This window comes from Propithecus coquereli, unplaced genomic scaffold (genome assembly GCF_000956105.1).
Source record: "Propithecus coquereli isolate 6110/MARCELLA unplaced genomic scaffold, Pcoq_1.0 Scaffold14, whole genome shotgun sequence".
NCBI lineage: Eukaryota > Metazoa > Chordata > Mammalia > Primates > Indriidae > Propithecus > Propithecus coquereli.
In genome coordinates, this window is record NW_012138302.1 from 13563122 (window position 1) to 13576362 (window position 13241).

Here is a 13241-nt window from a genome sequence, read left to right on the forward strand (position 1 = left end):
ACTCACAGCAACCTCAAACTCCTGGGCTCAAGCAATCCTCCTGCCTCAGCCTCCTGAGTAGCTGAGACTACAGGTATGTGCCACCATGCCTGGCTAATTTTTTCTATATATCTTTTTAGTTGTCCAGCTAATTTCTTTCTATTTTTTTTAGTAGAGACAGCGTCTCGCTCTTGCTCAGGCTGGTCTCGAACTCCTGAGCTCAAACGATCCTCCCGCCTTGGCCTCCCAGAGTGCTAAGATTACAGACGTGAGCCACCACACCCAGCCCAATTTCATTTTTCTATGTCTCAGTTTTCTACTTCCATTTATTGAACAGTCCCTCTTTCCTCACCAGGAAAGCTGAGGCCAAAGAAATTCAGCAAATTGTTGAAGATCATACAGCTAGTAAGTGTCCAAGGCAGGCAGTCTGGCTCCAAAAGCTGCCATAGTTTTAACCTCTCTGCAATACTGTCTTTTGCTTCTGTCATCTAAATTAAATGCAGAGATCTGTGTCTGTCTCTCAATTCTATTCCACTGGTCAATGTGTCCCTTCGTGCACCCACTCCACACTGTTTTAACTTTTAGGGGCCTTATCATAAATCCTGATACCTAGTGGGCAAGTCTAACCACCTTCTTCTTCAGAAATGTCTTGGTTAATTTTTGGATCTTTATTCTTATATATACATTTCGGAATCAGTATGTCAAGTTCCACAGAAATCCCTGTTGGAATATCGGATTGGAGTTTCATTAAATATATCTGTAGACTAATATATTAATTTAGAGAGAATGGATACCTTTATCAATGTTAAGTCTTTCTCTTCATTTATTTATCTTTTTTAATGTCCCACAATTAAGTATTAAAGTTTTTTCCCATGCTGGTTTTGCACATCTTGACTCCTTAAACATTTTATTCCTTAGATATTTATTTTACTGCTATTATAAATAGGGTTTTTCTTATTACGTCTTCTTAACCTGGGTCCCTGCTGCCCAAGGCATCCTGACTGTGCTCCAGAGGTTCGTGAACTTTCTGAAACGTATGTGCCTTCTGCATAGGAGCTCTGTACTTCTGTCAGATTCCCAAATAACAACTGCCAGCAGTACACTGAATGTTTCTCATATGCCAGGTGTTCCCCTGAGCACTTCACAAGCCCCGCAATCACTGTGGGAAACAAATACTGTTATTCTCCCCATCGTATGGATGAGGGACATTAGTGCTCAGAGAGATTAAGTACTTTGCCTAAAGTCACACAGCTAAGAAATTAACAGCTAGCATTCAAACCAGGCTGTCTGACCGCAGCACTGTACACTTAACCTCTGTACTCTGTAGCCTCCAAAGAGGCTGGGGGCCCTGCTCTAGGCCTAGGCACTTGGCATCTCCGGGCCCCTGTGTGTTCATCTGTAAAATGGGAAAATGAGGATTACTGCCACCTCCCTCTCAAGGCTCTTTGGAGAGTCCCTGAGGCTGTAGATGGCAAAGAGGCTCTGTGAACTATACAGTGCGGTGCACGAGGCAGACGGGGCAGCAGAGGAGGCAAGGTCCTGGGCGTCTCCCCACCTCCCGCACCACCACTGCCAGCTCCCCGGGTGGGACGTGGAGGACACCCAGGTTCTGTGCTGAGCAAGGTGGAGACACAGACTCAGACACGGCCACGTGGGGGAAGCCCCACATCTGCTGGGTCTGACCTTCGCGAGTGATGGCAGCAAGGGGTGAAGTGCAGTGGCAGAAGCACAAAGAGGAGCCTGGTCCAGGCCAGGGAGCCAGGGACAGCTTCCCAGCAGAGGTGACTTGTGAGCATCTGTCACACTCTGGCCAGGCCCACCTCCCCTATATGACCACCTCCCAGCTTCCCTTAGGGCCTCCTCCACCCCACCTCCATGGAGCAGCCAGGTCAGCTTCTGAAGATGGGTCCCTGCCTAGAATCCCTTAGCGACCTCTGTTGCTCTTACAACAAAGTCTACAGTCCTCCCGTGTTCTCTTCGTCCTCATCCCCTGGCCTCGCCCCATACTCACCACACTCCCACCCCACTGATTTCCTTCAGACTCCTCCGGCTTCTTCCTGCCTCCATGCCCAGCTGGACCCTCTGCCTGGAGCACCTTCCCCCACGCCCTCCCCAGAGGGCTCCTTCTTACCCTTGGTTCTCAGCTTAGATGGCACCTCTTCAGAGGCACCTTTCCTGACCACCCCATCTAATGAAGGCCTCCCTAGCCTTCCTATTCTCTGTCTTAGCCCCTTGTTGATTTCTTTCCTAGCTTTTATTCTAGCTTCTGATCATTTTGTCGATTTCTTCTCTCTCCTCTCCCCTATCCCCTCCCATTATAAATGTTCTACGAAGGCAGGGGCTATGCCCGCTTGTTCTCAACAGCCTCCCCAGTGCCTGGCCACAGCAGACACTGAAAAAATATTTGTTGGGCCAGGTGCAGTGGCTCACGCCTGTAATCCTAGCACTCTGGGAGGCCAAGGCAGGAGGATCGCTTAAGCTCAGGAGTTCGAGAACAGCCTGAGCAAAAGTGAGACCCCATCTCTAGCAAAAATAGAAAAAATTAGCAGGGCACGGTGGTGCATTCCTGTAGTCCCAGCTACTCGGGAAGCTGAGGCAGGAGGATCATTTGAGCCCAGGAATTTCAGGCTGCCGTGAGCTATGATCATGCCATTGCACTCTACCCCTGGGGCGACAGAGCGAGACTGTCTCAAAGAAAAAAAAAATTCCTTGGATGAATGTACGAATTACTGAATGAATGAGTGAACTGAATCTTAAAGGATCTCGAGCTACCCAATACAATAGCCACTAGACACATGTGGCTATTTAAATTTAAGTGAATTAAAAGGAAACAAATTTAATCCAGGTACAATGGCGTGCACGTGTAGTCCAAGCTACTCGGGAGGCTGAGACAGGAAGATCCCTTGAGCCTGGGAGTTTGAGGCTGCAGTGAGCTATGATTGCACCTGTGACTAGCCAACCTGGGCAACATAGCAAGACCCCATCTCTAAAAAAAAAAAGTAAATAAATTTAAAAGTCAGCTCCTCAGTTGCACTAGTCACATTTCAAGTGCTCAATAGCTACATGTGGCTGTGGCTCATGGTTACTATTTGGGACAGTAGAGGTATAGAACATTTCCATCATATCAGAGCGTTGTACTGGACAGCATTGTTCTAGACAAACTTAAAGGCAGAGAAGGTGGACAAGGGCATTTGGAGCAGAAGGTGCAGCATATACCAAGATCTACAAGTGTGAGAGCACGGTCATGGTGTGCCCTGGAACAAAGAAGGGGGCACATCACCCCATCTTTACACAGCCCTGTTTGTTGCTAGAAAGTTTGGCTTAACTCAGGGAAGAATGTCAGAGCTGGGAGAGTGAGTAGTGAGTCCTCAAAGACCAGCTGAGGCCCCATCCATTCCTATTAGAAGCAGAGACAGTAGCCCAGAGAGGGAAGGGACTTACCCAAGGTCACAGAGACAGTCGCACGAATGAGGCCAGAACCTGAGGCTCCTGACTCCCAGTGCGAGGAGTCAGTTTCCCCTACCAGGCTCACGGGCGCCTCCTCCCTCCTTCCTGGTCCCCTTCCTGCCACAGCCAGCCCATCAAGCTCACACAGCCCCCGAGGCTGGTCCTCAGCACTCGCACTGGCCTCTCTTATGTACTCCCTCAAGCACCCCCACCCCCAGCATCTGACCCTTAGAAATTTTAGACATCCCAAGGAGAATAGCTGTTTATAACCATTTGCTAATTACACGTATGGATGTCAATTAATTCATTTAGCTAATTAGCCACTCGATGAGCACCACGCACCAAAGAACTGTAAAAGACAGGCATATGGTGGGGGGCGGGTGGCCGGGTGCTCATGCAGCATGCAGGGATGAGGAGGGTGGGCGGTGGCTCCAGCTCCTCCCCACCCCGGATGAGTGGAGAGAGACAGCTTAATGTCTGGGGGAACAGAGCTGCTGCTGCCGCTGCTGCTTCCATAAAGCATAATTACAGCTTTCCACTAATAGTGCTGGGAAAACACACGCGCACGCCATCGTGCACACAGACATATACACACGTTTCTGTTTACACATATCCATGCTCAGGTGCACACAAACATAGCATGCACATATCCAGAAACACAGTGCACATGCACACGCACACATGCAGACACACATATATGCACATTTGGGGTCATGTGAGGTCAACTCACAGAAGTGTTCTTAATCCAGTGCTGCCTTTGGTGGAGGCTGGAGGAAGAAAATTCTCTTTTATTGCAACCAACTTTGTGCCAAGCACCATGCTCAGCCCTTCCACATACAGTATTCCATTTAACTTTCACATAACCCCACAAAGAATGAATTATCTTCACTTTACAGATGAGGAAACTGAGGCTCAGAGAAGCTAAGACATTTGCCCAGGGCCACACAGCTGGTAAGTGGCAGAGGCGGGACTAAATCCCTCACCTCCATGACCACATGCTGCAGGAGGCAGGGGAAGGGGAAGGGGTTTTCGTCTGCTTGCGCTTGGTGGGCTTAGGGGAAAGTAATATTTGGAGGGAGGAACTGCTTCTGGAATGAAAATGGGCTGTTCACAGGCTTCGTTCCACAGGGATGAGAAGAAAAATTGAACACTGATGAGAAAGAGGATTGATAGCGGCAGAGAGAGACATGCAGTTGGGACTGACACAAACGTCATTCTCCCTAGGCAAGGACTCTCCCAGTCAGCACCGGCTTCATTCTGTGAGTCGGTTCTGATGCACCTCTGTGCTGGGCTGGGTGCTTGGGACACAGCAGGTGAATTAGATCCAAGCTCAGGCTCTGCTGTCTGTCTGCAGTCAGGAGTCTGGGCCCCCTGGCTGCATGGGAAAGGCCCCCAAGGCTGGGCACTCAGGGGACAGCCAGCTTGCCCTAGAAAGCATCAGGACCCCACCTCGCCCTCAGCCCAGTCCAAGCTGAAAGCCTGCAACTCCACTCTCCCGGGGCTTTCTCTCCACTGCAGGTGTGGTGCAGGGCAGGCCAGGAGGGATCAGCTCTCAGCCAATGGCCAGTGGGAGCTGGAGGATGAACACCCAGCTTCCTCACTCATGGGTGGGACTACAACTGGGCTGCTTTGCCCGATGCCCACAGTGGTGACCAGCCAGATAACACCCCCTCATCGCTGCCCTCCCTTCCCTGCCTCAGCTGCCCTCTCTTCTCGGTGCTTCCTGGGATCACCTCCCAAGCAAGCTTGTGTTCCAGTCCTTGTCTTGGGATCTGCTAATGGGAAAAACACAACTTAAGACACCCCCTCCCCATTCTACAAAATGAGGGTAGGGGAAGGGGAAAGCCTGAAGGGATTCATTTAGACAGATGATTTTCAAATATTTTACTAGTGGAACTCTTTTGTCTAATGCTTTTGCCTTTGCTCCTCCCCTTCCTGAAATCCAGGCCTCTTACCTTCCTCTCCCTTGCCCTCGTCCAGTCCCCGATGTCCCAAATCGCTTTTTGGTTTTGTTTTTTTTTTGAGACAGAGTCTTGCTCTGTTGCCTGGGCTAGAGTGCCATGGCGTCATCCTAGCTCACAGCAACCTCAGACTCCTGGGCTCAAGTGATCCTTCTGCCTCAGCTTCCCGAGTAGCTGGGACCACAGGTGTGAGCCACAGCGCCCGGTCTCACATCCTCACTTTCATTTTACTCTAGTGGCCGCACAGGGCCCGCTCTGCTTCAACGTTGGAGAGAACGGCACAAGGAGGCTCTGCTCACTGGGGCCATCTTGGAGGCTGGCTCCACAGGAAGCTTAATTTGAGCCTTCTCCACCCCAGTCTACACTGCCTGCTTCCTCAGTGCTGGTCCCACCCTGACACACTCCTCTTCCTCCACCACCACCCCCAAGTCCCCACTAACACAGGATTGTCGTGTGTAGTAGTATATACCAAGAATTCAGGACAGCAAGGTGCATGGGCCCAGAGCAGGAAATGTCTCCAAAGTCCTGTCAGACATCACTATCATGAATACTAATGGGCCATCCCCCTCGGTGTCTCTCTCTCAAGCCATGCTCCTCTCACAAGCTCACTGGACTCCCCCTAACTTCTCTCCCCCTCTCATGGCAGGGGCAGCCCATCACTCACCTGCTGCCTGCGGGCCTCAGAAGCCCTGGGAAGGCCCGAGGGAAGATCAGCGTTAGTACTGGTCAGGCCAGATCGAGGAATGGGGGGCCTTCTACCTACCCCCAGCTGTTGGCACAGATGCTGCCAGGGGACAGTCCCCCAACCCCAACAACAGCAGTGGAAAAAAGGAGAGAATCTGCCCCCGGAGGCTGCCTGCCCTCCACCGAGGGCCTGCAGGGCAGAGAGAGAGAGACTGGGAGCAAGAACTGCCCAGCCAGCAGTCCCAGCGAACCCGTGAGCAGCTCAACAGCTCTCTGCCACGAAGTTTTGGGCTCATTCGATACGCACGAAATAACCAGATACCCCCTATCTCCACATACACCGCATTTTAAGGTAGTGATTCTGCCCGGGGCTCACCTGCCTCCCAGTGATTTTATCAGCTCGACCTGGAATACACGAGAGGCCTGGACAGAGAGGCCCTGGCTCTCATTCCAACACACCTTCAACCCCAGCCGGGGAGAGGACACAGAGGCAGGAGGGGACACTTCTGCAGCCCACACCCACAGTCCTGTGTCCTCTTCCTCCTCCCCTCTGCCCAGCCGCCCCAGCACAACCCCCCAGTTCCTGCTACTTCCTGACACAGTTTACATCTTCTTCCTCCTTCCTTCCCCACCCCGCAGGCCTCAAGCTAGCTTCTGTAAACGCACAGGGACCTGGCCGCAGAGCCTGCTGGCCCAGTCTCCACTGTTGGCACACAAAGAGCCAACAGAAGCCGGGACATTACAGCTTGTTCTTGAGCTTATCTGGAATGCAAATGGCAGGCTCCAACCTACAGAGCCACCTCAGGTGGGTTAGCTGGGGGTGGGTAGGTGGGGGGGATGGGTTAGGAATCTCTTATTCCTTGAATTTGACCACATCTGGACGGAAAAGCTTCACTCTGTTTTTAAGCAAAAAGGGAGATTTCTTGGGAGTTACTGGGCTAGCTCACAGAACGAGAGGGATCGTGGCAGGAGTCTGGATGGTATATCTAGGGATGCTGGGAACTGGAACGTTAACCAAACTTTTAACACCGGTTTTTGCAGGGAATGGGGCCATGGAGGACATGCGTCTTCCATATTGTTTGGACCCCTTTCTCAATAGTCATGTATAATTGACAATAATAGCATTTCCATTTAGAGAGAGAAAAAAGGTCTCAAGTAAAGGGGGTACCTGGAGCCCCACAACCTCTGCCCTCCCTCAGCCCCCACCACAGGGCCCAGGGCACCCCCACTGGCTGCTTTCTCAAGACCTTCAGCTCAGACTTACCGTGGAGACACTGCGGAGTCTGGACCTGTACAGCCTTGCCCGCCCTGCCTCAGGATGGCAGCCTCCATCTCAGGGCCACCAGCGCCCCCACGTACAGAGACCGGGGCCCCCACTGCTGGTCTTTCGCCTGCTGACAAATGATGCTGACTTCCCCCTGAGCCTTGACTCCCGGCCCATCCGTCAGCCGCCCAGCCCGTGCAATCGCAGTTTAATGATGTCATGACAGGAGTGATTACAATTGTTAATTACCTTCCAGCCATCAGCAGCTTCTGCGGGCCCTCAGCCATGTGGCGGCTGTCACAGCCACCCCGTGCCTGCACACACTACTCCTGGCCTCATCAACCACCTTGATCCCAAATGCACCGGGACACTGGGATGGGCATTTCTGTGGGGATTTCAAGACACAAGGGTCTCCCCCAGACGCTGGCACTCTGAAGGCATGAGTGTTTTCCTCCCTGGTTTAATTTCCAGAACCCATGCTGTCAGACTACTGCAGGGAAACACTAACCCTGTCACTTTCTGCTCACAAACAGTCCATGGCTCCCCACTGCGACAGCGTAAAGTCAAAACACCTTAGCTTGGCCTTCAAAATGTTCCACAGGCTGGGCCAGGTGCAATGGCTCATGCCTATAATCCTAGCACCCTGGGAGGCCAGGAGTTCAAGGCTGCAGTGAGCTATGATCACTCCTATGAATAGCCAGCCTGGGAAACATAGCAAGACCCCATCTCTAAAACACATAAAATGTACCATGGGGAACATCCACAGAGGAAGGTCCCTGCCCTCCTCTAGTTTTTTCCCCATTACTCAACTGCACACAATATAACTGCCTGCATCTCCAGCCATCCCTTGTACTTTCCCAACTCCATGACTCTGCCCACACTGTCCTCTCCCCCTGCAAACCCCTTCCCCCTAGCTTCGTGCCTTCAGCTCCTGCCTGTTCTTGCAGGCCTGCATCAAAACTGCAGAATGTGGCCTAGACCCCTGCTCTCACCCCATGACGCCCCCCCCCCAAGTAGTTCTGGCCTCCTTGGGTAGCCCGGGGCACCTCATCTGACCCTCCTTTCTCACACACTAACTTCTCTGGTGTGATTGGGGTTTGTGTCCCTGTCCTGTCTCTCCCATAGTGGGGAGTCCCTGAGGCAGGGCCTCAGCCCCTGCACAGGGGCTCGTGTGGAGCAAATGCTCAGGGTACATTGGTGGATGAGTCTTAGAGACGGCTGGGAGGGTGGAAGCAAAAATGTCCCAGGGTAGAGAGCAGGGTGGCCATTGCTTCCCCTCAGGGCATTCTGTGCGCCCCGTCCAGGCCCTCACTGCCTTGCACAGAAGTAACAGCTCCCTCCCTGGTCTCTGGTGTTCACTCTGGCCCCCCAGCCCAGGGCGAGCCATCGAAACTGCCAGTCCGATTCTGCTACTTCTTGACTTAAAACCCTCCTCACCTCGGGGTAAGTTCCTCCGTTTGGTGTCCAGGCTCTTGTGACCAGCGCAGGCACTCTTAGTGCTGTTTGCTCAGCTCACACCACCCTCTCCTCTGAAAACGACATCCCCACAGGTCACAACAGCCCGTTTGGACCTCACACACCCTCGCCCATCACAGGGAACAGGGCCGCGGATGGACTCACCTGGTCCCAGCCCTGCCAATTGGATTGTCTCTCACCCTGGGAATGGGGCTTCCCAGAGGTGGAACATGTGTGCATGCTCCATGGGGCAGTTATCGTCCACTCAGAGCCCAGAAAACACAGGGAAAACTGGGCCACAGAGATGACCAATGAGAGGGACGAGCACAAAGAAGGAAAAGAAGAGGGGCGCCAAGCGACAAAATGAGACCAGGCCTGTGCGCCATCCCCAGACCCAACCCCCGCCCTGGGTTCCAGGAGAGGCCCCAACTCCTCTAAGCACAGTCCTTTCTTTCTTAAGCTGGTTTTGTTAAATGCATAACAAAATGGAGGAAATTGTGATCTTCCAAACACGTCTAGTTTGAAACAAACACAATATATATCTGGAAGAAATACTTCACAAAAGCATCTGCAGGGTGGTAGGGACATGGGGCAACAACGGCTTGTCCACGTCCCATAAGGGGGCGGGGAGGCAGACAGGCACATGCTGCTTCTGTAATAGAAGTGGTCTGGGGTAGGGGTTTCTGAGAACCAACCACCTTGGTTTCAAGCCCACCCCTGCCACTTACTGGCTGTGTACGGCTGGGCCAGTTATTTCTGGCTGTAGTTACCTTGTCTGTAAAATGGGGACGATGATAATAGTACCTACCTCGAGGGGTTGGCGTGAGGATTAAGTGAGTTAATATTAATATATGCAAAGCACTTAGTGCCTGTTAACTAGCAAACACCCCGCATGTGTTAGCAAAAGGCTCGGATGCTGTTGACATAAAATCCCCATTAGCTGGGGTCCTGAGGGAAATTTAGGTATGCGCGTTGGAAGCCATGAGCTGAGGCACAGGTGAATTTGAGAAGAAGGAATTTAAAGTGGAATACTCCCCACTGTGTTCCGGGGCTCCTTCTGGGTACAAGGCAGCAGAGCTTCAATGCCAGAGGGAGACAGGCCATAAACAAGGAACATTTAGGTGGCAACGTGATGGGGGCAGGCTCGAGAGCTTTCTGCATCAGGTGATCAGGGAAGGCCTCCCTGAGGAGGTGGCTGAGAGAAGACCGAATGCTCAAAGGCACCAGCCATGCAGAGGGAAGCCACAGGAGGGAGCAAAGGCTGGCAAGGGAGGAGGAAAGAGAGAGCCAACCACAGCAGGGAGGGGAGTGTGAGAAGGGGGGACCCCAGGACAGGCAGCCGGGCAGGGCCATGGGAGAACAAAATACCTAAGAGGGATTTCTTTAGGTTCTTTGCTGTAGGACACGAACAGAAATGGCCTCGTCCATCTCTGCTTTAATCTTTAGTTCATCCACTTGCTCATAAATGCTTTTGGGTGGCTCAGATCTCTGAGGCAGGGGTGGGGGCGGGGGAACTCAGTGAGGAACAAAAACCAAGACAACAGGTACAGGTACCCCATGGGGTCCCAGGCAGGCCCCTCCAAGCCTCTCCTACTCCAAACTTAGCCCTTCCTGAAAAGGTTCCACAAAATTCCATGTTCACTCGGAGTCCAACGCTGGTTAACTCCCTGCAAGTAAGAAGCGGAGAGACCTCCCCTTGGTCCTGGGGGCCGCTGAAGATCGGGAGGCTCCCTCGGCAGCCTCCAGGGAGGAGTGGCAGGCGCACTGGTTTGGGAGTCTTTGCTCTGGCACTCACGTCCCGGGGGGCCGGGGCAAGCCACTCAACCACCCTGCCCTGTGCACAGGGAAGCCATGCCACCATGGCACCACGTAATGGTTAGTCACCCTGTTGGGGGAGGGGGCCAGTGGGAAGAGCAGTGACAGCTACCGCTTGATGATACCTTCCAGGCGCCGGGCATGTGTTAAAGAAAAAATAGCGACAGAGACTAAAACAGCAAAGAATGAGCATCGAGTGGAACAGTTTTAACGCTGAGCAGTGCGCTCAATCCAGCAGAGTCCCGGCTCTGGAGAACGTGAGTTTGGTGAGGAAAAATGAAGTCGGTCTTTCAAAGCCAAAATACCAAGTGCTGTCTGCCTGGTGTGAGGAAAGCGAAGCCTCTGAACCCGGCTTGTCGGCAGGAAAGGGCTGCAGGAGCATGCAGGGTGCCTGGCTCAGGACCGCGGTGTCCAGGTGACCAGGTGTCCAGGTGCCTGTGCCGTGCACAGGGCAAGCTGGGCCGGGGTTATGCCGCCCAGTAGGTCTGCCTGGACATCAACAGGGTCACACAGCCCCCAAAATATGGCTCCTAATCCTCATTTTAAAATGGGAAACTGAGGCCCAGAGAGGTCAGGAATTCTCTAGAGGTCACGGTTAGAAGGTGGCTGGGCTGGCTGGCGTGGCAGCAGAGGACATAACTGTCACATCAAGCCACAGAAATGCCAGCTCCCGGGAGATAAGCAAGGCAGGCAGGCGGAGCCCAGCGTCCTCAGAAGGTTGAGGGGTGGGGCGGGGAGGAACCGGGCGGCCGGGCCAGGGCTCCCGCTCAGGCCCCCTGGCTGGTGGGCAGCTGGCCAGGATGTCACAGGGGAAATGCGGGTTTCCCTCCCAAGCTGCACGGGCAAGACTGGCCTCTGTGTCCCCTCCCAGGCCCCCACCAGGGGTGGTTTCTCTGGACTTCGCAACCTCACCCCTCCCGAGGCGACCAAAGCGCCCCCAGCCTCCCGCAGACCGCCCGCCGGCGGGCCCTGCCTCCCTCGCCGAGCGGCCGGAAGCCGCAGTCGCTCTGCAGACACCCCCTGGTGGAGACGGCTCATTACGGGATGGAGAAAATGTGCTAGAACATTAGCTTAATAAATCAAGCGCTCCCGGAGCAGGCAGTCACCGCGGCTCGGCGAGGCGGGGCCGCGGCGCCCACCCCCGCTGGGCCGGGGGCTGCGGGGTGGCCCAGAACGCCGCCTCCCTCCTGCCCTACGGAGCCAGACTCTGCACCCCACCCGGCAGCCGCTTGCCAGCTAGCTGAGAAGCCGTGCATAGGGCGCCCGGGGTTTGAATCCTGGCGCCGCCGTTTGCCAGCCTGCGGATCAGAACCGGGGTCTCCTCAGAGCCTCAGTATCTTCATCCCGACGATGAGGCAATAACAAGACACTATGGACTGAGGGCCAGCTAAGAGCCGGTACCCTCCCTAACTCACTGCAGCCCTGTGAGATCCACGATGCCATCTCCATTTTTCAGACTGGCGAGACTTCCAGCCTGTGGCGGGTTATAATTTCTGGTCCTGCCTTCCCTCTGCCCAAGGTCAGTACCGAGCGGGCGGCCCCCACCTCCGCCCCTAGAGGGTGCTCGGTAGCCAGGTCCTGCAGGGTGGCTGGATCTGCAGCGCCACAGGCTGGGCACCCTACCAACTCCACCCCTCCCAGCCAAGGAAATCCCAACCAACCGCTGTGGTACAGGGGCCGCCTCCTGCCAGGGACTCAGGCGCCCCGGGTTTTCTGCAACTGGCTAGACCTTGTGTCCCTGCTAGGCACTGAACTCATCCCAGTCCCTGCTCCCCGCCTTCCTGGGGCAATGCAAGAGCTGGCCTGGGTGGCCTTTCCCTTCTAGTCCTGGCTCAGATTCTAACCCTCTGAGCGCCTGCCGCAAGTCTCGCCCCTCCCTGGGCCTCAGTGTTCTCCTCTATCCAAGGCTCAGCCACTCTTCTCTCTGCCCCGCTTGGTAGGCAGGGGAGGGGTGCAACCACCAGAGTTCCTAAGCAGGGAAAACCACCGTCTAGAGAGCTAATTCCTCCTGCTCTCTGCGGGGTGGAGAGAGGGCTGGGGGGCGGAAATTCAATTACTATACATCTATTTGTCAACTCCTCCCTCCCCATTGACTTAATTTTCTCCAGCCAGACCCAGAGTCAGGGGAGGCAGGAAGAGTGAGCTGCAGGCCCAGAGAGGGAGGGAGGAGGGAGGGAAGGGAGACCCCCCCCAAACGGACATGAGGATGGACCTATTGGACACACACCATGCCAGGAAGTCTCAATTGGGCCAATGACGAACAAGCAGGACCCAGAGAAAGGAAGAGATATTCCTGTGTGCCCAGTCCTACCCAGGAGCTCAGAGCAGCATCACTGCACCTGGATCTGTCGGGTGGGTTAGGAGCCTCCTCTGTTCCCACAGGCCCTTAGGTTCCCCCTAACACCATGCCGATATAGTCTGTTAACTTTCATTCATTCGTACAACACGTTTGTGGAGCACCTAATATGCTCCGACTAAGTGCGGGAAATAGAGTTGAAAACAATAACTATGGTCTACTATGGAAGACTGATATCAAACAGCGTAAGTATAAACCTATTCGGATTATCTACTGCTGTGCAACAAATATCCCAAAACCTTGTGGCTTAAAATAACAACAGTCATTTTCTTATCTCTCA